We start from the raw sequence: 12878 nt of genomic DNA, 5'->3' as shown, positions 1-12878 counted from the left end.
GTAGTCCAGTAGGAAATTCCACTGTGAATTTCCACAAAGCAAAGATCATAGAAAAATGTAAAATGCCAGGGTTGAGTGCCCACAATCAGTCCCAGTATGTGGCTGTAGGCATATTTGGCTTGCTACATTGGCAGGGCTTGGAGTCTTAACTTTCCTCCATAGTGGCTCCATAACAAAACCTCACACAGGATATAGTTTCTATGTGATGTTCTCCTCTGATTGCAATGGTTACACAATTTTCTTTTCCCCTCCACATTTGTTTACTCGTTAACTGTTCCATTTTATACATGGATACTTCAATGTTTTATTGTGTGGCATTTCTAAATGTCTCTCCTTTCCCCAATGCACACATTTCTGAAGGGTTGCACGCACAGGAGAGGTCCTGCTGGATGCTCTAGAATCAGGTTTACTTGTGGCTCGCACATTCCAGTGCATGGGTTTGAATTGTTGGCAGGACTAGACTGAAATGAAACTTCTACACTTGTATTAGGGTTGACACTGAGCTCAAACATTTTCCTACAGTGGCCTTAAACAAAACAAAACACTTTGTGGAGGTTGGATTTGGAAATCAGTGTAGGAGTGCTTGGATCTCACTACTGAGGTATGCATGTGAGGAGAATTTCAGGGAAGTTCTACCCTCGGTGGATTTCAAGGAAAGACCTGTAGTTTTGGTCTGATCTTTACATAATTGATGATAATCATCAATTATGTAAAGATCAGGTAAAAATCTGAGCAGGTCAGATTTTTAAAAAGCACCTAAATATCATTTTCAAAATTGACACAGGCCCTATGGATGCTAATAGGAAGTCATTTGAAGCTGTAAAATAATCTGAAAAGGTAGAAGCTGTTTGGGATTTACATATGCACCTGTGCAGATTAGGTACCTTACCTCCACTTCACTATCTGGGGCACCCTACGCACTGTTTTGCAAACTTGGGCTGTTTATTGGTTTGATGGAGGGAAGGGTTCTGTGCACTGAATCTATTATAATGAAGATAGTTGCAGTTATAGTGTTAGCTGCCAGAGAGAGTTTATTTTCAAAGCTCCCTGCAAATGAATGAATCAAAAGGTATGTTTTAGCAAATCTCCAGATAAAGCCAAAGAGAGAAAGTGCAGCAAGTGCTAAAAACAAGAATGTAAATCCAGATGATACTGTTCTGTCCTTGAATGTTTTGGCTGTGGACACAGTTTGTGGCCACTTTGAGCTTGGGACTGGAATCCCAGAAAATGGGCTAGTGCTGAAGAATACAAAAGTCCTATCACTTGTTCAAAGTAGAAAACCCAAATAATAATTAAGCATTTGAAATTACAGCATCAGGCTTCTTGGCATCATTAACGTAAAACAGATTTGAAATGTTTTCAGATAAATGGTTCAGATAAAATGTTTTCAGATAAATGGTTCTTTGAAGATCCTATCTCCAAAAATTGGAAAAAAATGAGATATTAAAAAGTGAAGATGTTTGCATGATTGTGTTAGAGAAGAATACTTTTGAAGTAAGACTGTTAAAGACAGTGTTTATTTGCCCACATTTGGAGTCAAGATCCCCTATAATTCTATGTATGTAACTATACATCTAACCCCTTCCCTCCCCACACCCCCAGAACCATTGGGGACTTCTTTCCCAGCAGGATTGACCAGACTGCAAATATTAGTGAAATTATTCTAAAATAGCAGTGTACAGTCAGTCCCAGAGGGAACTGTGATCAGCTGATTTGCCTTTGTGTTAACATTCAAAGGGTAGTGGGAATTATTGAACTTATATTAAAAATATAATGATAACTTATTTTTAAGTCCCTTCAAGTAGCTTGAGAGTGACTGTGCTGCCATATATTATCAATACCTGCTTCTGTAAAACAAGCAGTGGAGTTGGGCTTTTGTTTCCTGTCCTGGTGTCTGAGATGTTAGTCAGGTGTACTATCACTGTTCCTGCTCATTGGTCAGATCAGTTTTTCTAAAATTATGTGTGGAATGATGTTGAGCTCTGTCTTCACCAGAAATATTAAAGGCTGGCTTTTGGCAGAAGGGTATTATCTCCTGTGTGCTTGTACTGTGCCATGCTCAATGGCCAGTACAATAATCTCAACAGCAATGTTTGTCTCTTACCCTGAGGGAGTATAAACACCTTTAGAAATGGTTGACAAAGCCCTCATTATCTCAGTTTCTGTGTCTTCTGAAAGCTGTGGGGATTTTTTCTAATGGGAAGTTTGCACTTTCACCAATTACCAAACTATTGCCTGATGTTCCAATTACTATAGGCTTTTGTTGTGGGTTAACTCTGGTGGGCAGCTTAAGCCCCACACAGCTGCTCACTCTCTCCCCCCTGGTGGGATAAGGGAAAGAATCAGAAGGGCATGAGTGGTAAAACTCAGGAGTTGAGATGAAGACAAAAGCTGTGTGTGCAAGCAAAGCAAAACAAGGAATTCATTCACCACTTCCTGTGGGCAGGCAGATGTTCAGGCACCTCCTGAAAGCAGAGCTCCAAGGACTCAAGATGGTGACTTGGGAACACAAGGGCCATAATGCTGAGTGTCCCCCTCTTCCTGTCCCCAGTTTTTGTCACTGAGCAGGATATCACTGGGATATCCCTTTGGTCCATTGGGGTCAGCTGTCCTGGCTGTATCCCCTCCCTGCTCCTTGTGCACCCCCAGACTGCTCACTGATGGGAAGGGGTGAGGAGCAGAAAAGGCCTTGGTGCTGTGCAAACCCTGCTCAGCAACAGCTGAAGTGCCAGTATGTTATCAACAGTGTTTTGGTCACAAATCCAAAACTTAGCACTATACATGCTTTTATGAAGCAAATTAGCTCCATCCCAGAAAGAAAACCGTGCAATCCACCCTTTATTCCATACTATTGACACTGTGCTCAGGTCCCACATTATCCAATAGATTGTCCCTCATTAACCACTTCCTCTTACCCATCCTGGAATATATACATGGAAATCATTACCTTAGTCTGGATCACCCCTTTAAAAGTCCACAAAGTATCCCTTGAGTCCATTTAGTCCATGTGTATTCAATCTGTTATTCTTCCTGTGTTCAATCAGTTCACACAGGACAGGAGAGGTGGTGTGATCCATGGACTTACTGGGCACCAAAGCTCAGGTTGGGTCACTGCTGTACTTTCACATCTTGTGAGGCTTGTTCTCCATTGGTTCAGATGGTCCTGCTGCGCTAGTTTCCATAGCATGCTGCTCACATCCTGGGTTACAGAAGTTTAAAGGTATTCCTGTGACAATCTCCACCGCTGGTTCCTTTGGGCCAGATTATAGGGCTTAACAAAATATAATAGGGTTTGCAGCAAACTCCTCCCTTTGCTCTTTGCCTGGCTAGCAACGAGGGGTTCCTGCTATAGTAATTCCCATGACATGCAGCTCAGATCCTGGATTACAGCAATTTAAAGGTGTTTCCACTACAATCTTCGGGCCTCATCCCTTAGGATGCTTAGGATTCAGCATTGCAATGAACTCCTCCCCTTGTCCCTCCTGCAGTTTGAGATTACACACAGGCCCACCTTCCACATGGGCAGTGTGGGCTTGTCTACAGACCACCATCCTTTGGGGATGTAACTGCTCCAGAATGGCAGTATCCATAGGCCACTCTCCCTTCAGGGGAGTACCTGCTCTAGTATAAACTTCTCCGTGGCCATGTGTGTTTTTGGTTGTACCATCATGATTTTAGCCACAGTCACAGTCCAGTGAAGTTGAATTCAGCCTGTTCAGCACAGGAATGGGAGCAGTGCCCTGGTTGTCTGCCAGCCCATTCCTGCTATCAGTATCTTCCCAGGCAGAACAGAATAGGATGATAAGAAGAAAATGAAACAACAGAAGCAAAAAGCAGTCACTAGTGAGCACTAGTTACTAATCTACATCCAGGCAAGCAAGCCCCATGGCAAGCACAGGAGCCTGACAACTAATAGCTAAACACATATAAATTTGGTATAGCATGCTCTGATCGAATCAGTTGTTATCTCTAACTCCTCATGCCCCGCACTGGCCAGAAGGGATTGTGCAGGTATACCCTGGTGGGCAGATCAGCTCCATGCAGCTGCTCTTACTCCCCTTTAGTGGCATGTGGGAGAACAACCAGAAGGGTAAAAGTGCTAAAACACAAGGGTTGAGATATAGACTGTTTAATAAGGAAAGCAAAAGCCACACATGCAAGTAAAAGCAAAACAAATCATTCATTCATCACTTCCCCTGGGCAGACAGGTATTCAGTCATCCCCAGGAGGGCAGGGCTCCATCACATGTAACACTGACTTGTGAAGACAAACACCATCCCTCCAAAACCCCCACCCTCCTTGTTGCCCTGGCTTTGTGTGCTGAGTGTGATGCCATATGGTGTGGGATATCCCTTTGCTCAGCTGGGGACCTGGCTGTGTCCCCTCCTGGCTTCTTACACATCCCCAGCCTTCTTGCTGGTGGGGTGGTGTGAGAAGAGAAAAGCCCTTGTGTGAGCACAGCTCAGCAATAGGTATTGGTGTGTTACCCACACTTTTGGTCACAAAGCCAAAACATAGCACTAAGCAAACTGCTATGAAGCAAAGTAGCTCAATCCCAGTCAAAACTGGGTACAGCTTTTTATGCTTCAGTAACATCTTTGCCTCTGTGTGCCACTGGGCAGAAGTCAGGAAATAGGAAAGCTCCTTTTATCCATGTGAGCTCACAGTCATTGTGCTTGGAAGAGAACTTACACCTTTTTATTGAGTTATTTCCTGCAAAACTTACTCATTTTTCAAGACAACTACTATTTTTGTTGTATTTAAAGGGGGAAAAGTGTTGTCCAAGAATGTCAGCAAGTGAGGCAGGATTTTTTTGACAATTTTAGGGACATTTCTGGTTTGCACAGCTCCAGGCTACCTGAAAATTGAGAGTTTTTACTTGGCTCTCAGAAACTTGCAGGTGTCCTGCTACTGAAAATCAACTTGACATCAAATGGCTGTGTTGTGTAGGAAAGGACTTCTAGGTCTCCAAACCTTGATTTATACATGACTAGCCAAAGGAAAGAAAATATGTTGAGAATGTGAAATAGAGAGAGAGATAAACCAGAACAAGATGATAGCAAGAACTGATCTTCAGAGAGAGCCTCATGTAAAAATCAAAGCACCTGGACTTCATTGCATTCTGGTTTATAGGTTTTCTTAATCACCCAACTTCTGAGGGAAGGTAGGCAGAACCACAGTTGATGGTAGTGACCCAAGGTAGATCTACAAGAAGATGTTTTATAGTTTCCATTTATTTCAGAAATGATTCTGTGGACTACAGACCATCTAGTTCATATTATCCCATTTTTGACCTGAAAGGAAGTCAGAATGGTGGCAGCATTCTGTTTAAAAAGAAACATAAAAATTGTTCTCATATGAGTTGCCATAAGGAACGGTATGCAAAATGGAAATGTAGCCTATTTGTTCACAAAGCATACTGCAGGAGGTAGTATTTGCTGCAGCAAGAGTGTTTCCAAGCTGACTCATGAGTATGCAGCATTAGGAAAACAAATGCAAATCTAGCACAAGCTATCCAACTAGCTGGACCAGAATTCTATCTAAACTAACTTTCTTCTATTCTGGCCATTGTTACCTTTCTCCTTATTTCAAGCCCTTTATTCAAGCACTGCTGAAGTTTTGCTCTTCTTGTCTCCAGAAAAAGCCAGGGGCCTCTTTTTTGTTTCAGTTTCTGAAAGGAAAGAAGGTAAACAGAGAATAACTGGCTACTGGTAGTGTGTGGGTCCTCAGGTGTGGTGTGGATGTCACCTAGGTAACATTTTAGCTTGTCTACTTGGCATCTTGCAAATAAGTTTGAAATCCTCCCACATATCCCTGCATGTAACTTGGTCTGTGGAAAAAATGTGAGTTATATTTTGATAGCCAATTTTAGAATTTAGGGGATTTATGTATGAGAAAGTTTAAAAGCTATCAGGATCTCTCAAAATACTGCAGCCAGCACTGAACACACCGGACTGCATTCTCTGCCAAAATCTTTCTCAGTAAATCCTAATGTGACTTGATAACTTAGCTACAGACCTTGGCTTGGAACAGAGCCCAAACTTTGAAAGACTGGAAGTTTCAGTTGGCAAAAATGTGAAGGTGCAGTGGTGAATTCATAGCAGACTAGGGTTTAGTTTTAATTATAGTAAGGGAATTCAGCTCTCAAGAAAAGACCCTTAAAAAGAGATGCAATAAGAAAAGGTGAAGAAGGAGAAAGGAGACAAGTTAGAGTTTGTTCCCCTCTCTGTGACTGAAGCTGAGGCTTTAAGAGAGGGTTTATTTGGATATCTTCTCCTTCAGTCTCACTAAACACTGAAAGTACAACGGAGCAGGGTAATTTTCGGAAGTGAAATGGTTGTTTCTTGTTTTAATTAAAGAAGGGTGGTTTTTTATGCATATTGCCCTATTTCTAGGTTAGTGCACAACATCAGGGTCTGTACCAGCCTCAGATTTCTTAGCCAATTCAGGCAGCTGATTTTCTATTCACAGTTTCACACTGATCCTGTTCTCCCTTCATTAATGCAGCATTTGGGGCTTTCACACGTGGTTTGTAAACAGAGAATCATTAATGTTTGCTTCACTCTTCAGTGACAACCTTAGTCCTTAAAAAGAGTGTTCCTGAGAACTTATTTCCATTCATGCTGTTGCTAGAAAGTTATTTCAAACTCAAGCAACTTTGTCTTTCCAAAGTAACCAAGTTCCTCTCTCATGTCATCAGTTGTTCAGGTTGTACCCAAGACCAGGCTCCTCCACTAATGCTCCATACCATGCTCATCCTCAGGGTATGTTATTAGCAAAACACACCTTCTCACCTCCCTCCTACTTTTTAGGCCCTGTGATGAGAACAGGAGATCTCAGGATTGCCAGTTTTTTTCATGTTTCCTTTGATGTGAATTATAAAATTTATTAAAGCTCCTCCCTCTGGAAACACAGTATTTACCTGCTATATGTGTGGCAGACAAGTTGTTTCTGCAAAAACCATGTCAGCTATAGTTAACATTATTTTGTAGTGCTCTGCATTGTGTTAATTTCTGAATAATTAAAATGTATTAATTTTTATCACGTTTTTATTATTTATTTGGGGGGATGATTGTATTAAGTGTTTAAACTCGGTGGAGTTAAGCTACTCTCTCCTATGTTGACAAAAAATATGTATCTTATTTACAGAATAGAGGATGTGAACCGGATAGCTAGGTAGTTTTCAATGTAAGTGTGATTTTTTTTAAAATAGAAAGTCCCATCCCCTGATTTCAGTTTTCCTATCAGACAAACAGGTCTCTTTGCACCTCTCAGTGCCAGCCATTGTAAACAAAGTTGCTCACTTTGCATGTGCTGCTGTCTGTATAAATACTTACCTGGGTTAAGATTTAACAGATGGAAGGTGAGCAGTAAGCACTTGCTGCACTGATTATCCTCTATGCTATGGTGGCAGCTGATTTTCTCTTTTGTGAAACCAAACATCACATCCAGAGGTCGGACAGAGCTGGGTCTCCCTTGCTTGACTGAGCATAATACATGGCTCAACCTTCCAGTTCTCATGAATCACTGAAACAGGAGCTCTGAATTCAGAGGAATAGCAGGGAAAAAAACCCTCTTCAAGTTTCTTCGGCTCAGAATTACTTTGCATTTAGCAGATATTTTATATATTGTCTTTGGAAACCGTACCAAATATTTTTTTGTCCTCTTATTTGTACTTTGCTGGTTTTTGTAGATGTCAAGTGTGTGCGTTACTGTAGCCAGGAGGGTGAAATACTGCCTCAGTAACCTGTGACAATGCCTTTAGTCTGCTTGTTGTTGCCTATTTATGGCGCAGTAATGGTTTATTTCATCGTCTAAACCCTAGGACTGTATTTTAATGAAGATTTAAGGCTATGATACAGCTGCTATTCAAACTGTGTGAGAGAGGCATGTTGGAATAGCTCAAGATTTACTGCTGAACTGTCAGTCTTTAAGCTACCAAGTGTCTTTACCCTTTGGTGCAGTAGCTACGGAGGGAACTGTACCCACTGCTGTGAGGCAGACACGGCGATTAATGAACCTGAGGCGCGCTAATCAAACATGTGTTTTCTTGGCACAGTGATTGTGTTATATATCACATCCCAATGTACAGGCCTTTATCTTTCCTTAATGATCTAGCAAGGGGGCTTTTTTAAATGTGGGTGTTTTTCATGCTCTCCTTAGATTTGTTCCACAGGGGGTGGCCGTTAAAAACATCTGACGGGCATGCAGTTAGCCAGCACCCTGCTGAGATTAGTAAAATACTATATTTAGTAATAGCAGTACATCAAGGAACTCCAGCATTGCAGGAAACAGTTTGATTCAATGCTCTTTTTTCTGATTTTTTAAAAGAAATTTTTTGTGTATATCTTATTATTTCATCTGGGATAATTTTTTTCCCAACTTGGGCTTGGTTTTTATGTCTGTTATTCAACTTTTTAAAAAAGATTTGTTTCGACTATGGGATTTCCCCCTCTTTTTTTGTTTTGTTTTTACTAAAAAAATAAAAAAGTAATTGTTAAACAGGTAGTAAGAATGAAAAGTGGTATTTGGAATCTCGTACTGCTCTGTGTCTGAAGGAACTGATCTAATATTTGTTAGGAAATCTCTATGGATAATACATAATACAAGGATTCATACTTTTAAGTATTACAAACTGTGCAGTGAAAGCTTCTAAAATTGGCTTTGATAAAATGGTTGAAATGAGCAAGTATATTAAATTTATTTCTGTGCCCGAAGTATTTCTTCATCAATAAATAAGCATGAAAGAGACTTGGAGCTCAGACAGGTTTGTTTCATTTTTTCTTTGATAGTTGACATGACTAACTGTAGATGAACAACATAAAGTGGAAGATAAAAGACCCATATGAAAAAGAAAGTTTTTCACCAGGATGCCAGAGGAAGTAAACTGTTTCATAAGACTCTTGTCCAAATCAAAATCACTATTTTAACAACTAATTTCTGAGCCTATTCTGGTTTTCTTGTTGCTGTAAATCTAAGCCTATGTAAAATCTTGGAAACTACTCTGTAAACTCAAGACTCAATTGGGTGCTCTCCCTTTAAGGGGTAGATTTAAAGGAATACCATCCTTTGTTCTAACAAAATAGTCCAGGCTTGTCAATCCAGAAGATTTGTGCATTGCTGAACATAATGGCATTTTATTACCTAGTTTATTTCTGTCTAGCATTCTAAGACTCCTGCTGATGCTTTGACTCAAAGTAGTTTTCAGTTTGGAAACTTGAACTCCAGTGTCACAGATGACTTCTTTCTTTTGGTAATTTGTATTTTTTTTTAACTATTAAATGTTCAAGAAAGAAAATGTTTGTCCTGACAGAAGTTGTGTTTCACACTGTGAACATCTAAGCAGCAGTGTGTGAAAAGGGTAGCCTTTATTTTTGCTCCCCTCAGACTCTTGTTAGCTAACTCGTTTCTAAGAGTAGTTTGGGGTATTATAGTCAAGCTTAATGATTAAGTAGCAGTACAGCAGGTCTCTCACCCTCCTCAGCTGTGATTCAGTAAACCACAGCCCTTCTCCATGCTGAAGGACAGATGTTCAAATTCAGACATGCATGCTGAAGGCCAGCAGACTAGGCTCTTCTTGAAGTTAGGAACATTGTATTTGCAGAATCATTTCTGCAGTTTAACTATGGCCATTATCTGAAATTGCATATTGATCCAGTTTTTAAAGCAGCTTATTGCAAGATAAATCCTGAAATATTTTTGCAGTTTCCATGAGAACACTTGCAAGTAGGGAGAGGTATTATAGTAAAGGTAGACTGAAGAGACATCTTTATAGAAATATGAGAGAAATGGGAAATTTCCTGCTTGTGAAGCAGCATTATGATAGAAGTACCCTAAAATGTAATTTCCTCTACAGTTTTATGCAGTGCAGTTTACTTTCTCCTGTATAAAATAATATATAAAATTAAGAATTCTGGCTATGCCATTCCCCATTCATTTGTAACATTATAAACATTCATCTTATATCTTCCTTTATATGTAGTTATAAATGCCCATCAGAATATGTACATCTCTTCAGTAATTTGAAATACTGAAAACAAGGGCCAAATTTCAGCATAAGTTGTCAAGTGGTTTCAGACCTTCACATAAATGTCTATATACACGCTCCAATGAATGGCACCCATCCATACATATTCATACCATGCTGCTTGTTCCTTACTGAAGCAATCTGTAAAATGAATATACATTTGTATGTCATGTGAATATAGAACAAGAAAACATATATGTGTGAGTAAATCTGTGGCATTGTGAAAAAATATACTTCTAGAATTTATTTCTGTATTTTGGTGTCTGGGATGCCCTTTGTGTTTTATGCATTGAGGTTTTGTGCTGTGGAGTGCTGTGTTTGGGATTCTTGAGCTGGCCATACATGATTTATCTCAGGTGTATGTAGTTACCCAGGAGAAAAGCTGGCAGTGCTGTGTGCTTTTCCCAATAAATGAGCAGTCTCATTTAGAATTATTGCCAGCATCTTGTTGTGCTGACACTGCTTTGTGCTGTGTGGACAAACCTTGGAGGAGAATTACATGTAAATCACTCATAATAGTCTGAGGCTAGAGTCTTGCATTTTACTCAGAAACTTGCACAACCCTTGCTAGAGATATCTATATCCTGGCCATTGTTTTCTAACCAGATTCTAATTCTTTTCCATGAGATCTCTGCTTATGTGTTATCTAAATAAAACATTCTGAATATTAATGAGTGAAATTTCATTGCTGTTTAATCCTTAAATGCACTGAGCTAATCTATGAGTGTCCCTTAATTATAAAAAGTGAAGCCAGGAAATTAGGTCCTGGACACAGAGAGTAATTATTTTCATAACTCTTTTGTTTCTACCTCCACAATGTATGGAAAGAGAAAATGACCAATTGTGGTTAGGCCAGAGGCCTTTATGATGGCTTAGAGTCCCAGCACTGCCAGTCAGTCCAGTCCAGCTTGGATGAGTCATTTAAAGGCTGTCCATGAAGTGTCCTTGCCTGCCCAACAGAGATCTGGTGAGATGGGCTGTAGTTAAGCACTCCTGACTCTTTAAGGCACAGAGGAACTTAGAAACTTATTATTTTTGTTGTCATTAATCTCAATAATGGCTTCATAATCACCATCAGAGCATTTGGCCAGCCTTCAGTCATCACTCCTTGATCACAGATACTGAGTCAGGTATTTGCTGTGCTCTGCCTTACAGGATATGATATTCTTGAAAGAGTGTTATAGATGTTCAGATTCTTCCCACACTAAGTAATAATAGCATGGACATAGAAACTGAAATATTTGCACCATGCTGCTGGCCAAAACCCAAGAAGTGTTTGCTGCTATTTGAGCTATTTGATAATTATTTGACTACTATTATTTCTCTCTGAGTGCCTTATTTGGACATTCTGCTCTAATAGGTAAATAAAAAAGCCCCAAATTTTGGCTTGTTGAGCAAACTTGAAGGGGAAAGGAATAATGTAGTTTAAGAATGTAGCAACTGGACTGATAAATAACAAAACAGGATTACTGGGAAATTGCACATACGCATGCCAAGTGTAGAAGTCTGAATGTTTCTTCTGACTGCACAAATCTGTAGACTAGAGAGATCTGATGAAAGGACAAAGTCTTATTTGTTCCTATTTAAAGTCCAGTCTTTTGTGTTTTATATCACTATTCATATCATTAATATAGAAAGTGTTTATTTTGGTTTGGCTGAAGAGCTTCAACAGAGCAAGAGATAATTAGAAAACTGTTGTCTGAGAAATTCCAAAATAATGGCCTTGATACATTGAGATGAGGCCAAAAATGCATAATGAAATCCTTTTGGGAAAGTTAAGCCTATAGAGATACCAAAATTCTGAATTTATTGCCATTTCAGTGTGGGATTCTAAAGGGGATGTGAGTCAAATCTGCTATTGCAGATAGTAGTGTCATGAAATACTGACAGTTTTTTCCTCTGGCTATCTCCTGTTCTTTCAGCTTGTTAGTCATTCTTTATTCCAGTGGACACTAGTGAATTTTATACTCATATTATTCTGACAAAAACTTAACTGACAAACATGCTGCACAGCTCAGAAAGGGCCATTTCCCCATTTCTAGATATGTCCTTTTCTTGGTCACCAGATTTTGCTTCTTTTCTGACGTCCTGTTTGCAGCACAGGACCATCTTCTTGATCTTTGCTGCCCCATTTCTCACATTGCATTCCCACAACACAAACTCAGCAGAAAATCTACTTTGCAACCAGTTGTGGAAGCTTGATAAGCCTTTGTCATAACAGTAGTCCCTGACATTTAAAGGACTTCAGTTTATATTTGTCAGCCAAATTTCATACCTTCATACCTCTTTCAATTAATCAAAGTTAAACCATTGTATATGTGAAGGGGCCTCTTGTGGTTTCTAAGTGAGTAGTATGGCTTTTCTGGCAGAGAGCCACAAGCAATTTAGTAGGCACATAATGTGGGGGTTGAGAGGAAGAGAGACAGGAATAATCCAGAAAGCTTTAAGAAGGGCTGAATGAAATCAGTATTTCTATACACAGTACAAGACTTTCACATTCTGTATCTTACTTTTGGCCACAGCAAAACTGTTTTGATGTGTTGTCAGTAAAGTAATTCTGGAACATAGCACCAACTTGTTTTTCCCCTTAATCAGTTTTTCACTGGTTTTGCTTCAGTTGAAGTATTCCCAATTTCCACCTGTGGCAGAGTTAGGCACAAGGGATTTAATACACAGTTTACAATTTTTATATTGTCACTAAACTGTTTCCACAGGAATAAACTTAATGTAGTTCCTAGTTGTCTTCAGAAATGGCAAGATTTATTTTGTAGCCTAAAAGTCAGGATGAGGCTTTAGCATGTACCTTTTGCCTGAGAGCCATAGAGCTGTAAATAGATACTAACATAAAAGG

At 39.6% G+C, this 12878-nt stretch overlaps 1 protein-coding gene across 4 annotated transcripts in view; it reads left to right on the top strand.

Moving 5' to 3' along the window:
• The window catches only part of STAU2 (staufen double-stranded RNA binding protein 2), a 171142-nt gene that overhangs the window by 95495 nt on the left and 62769 nt on the right, over positions 1–12878 (top strand). The window lies entirely within an intron of this gene.

This window comes from Ammospiza caudacuta, chromosome 1 (assembly GCF_027887145.1).
Source record: "Ammospiza caudacuta isolate bAmmCau1 chromosome 1, bAmmCau1.pri, whole genome shotgun sequence".
NCBI classification, from domain to species: domain Eukaryota; kingdom Metazoa; phylum Chordata; class Aves; order Passeriformes; family Passerellidae; genus Ammospiza; species Ammospiza caudacuta.
The sequence above is the reverse complement of the archived record's forward strand: the minus strand, read 5'-3'. Positions and strand labels throughout refer to the sequence as shown.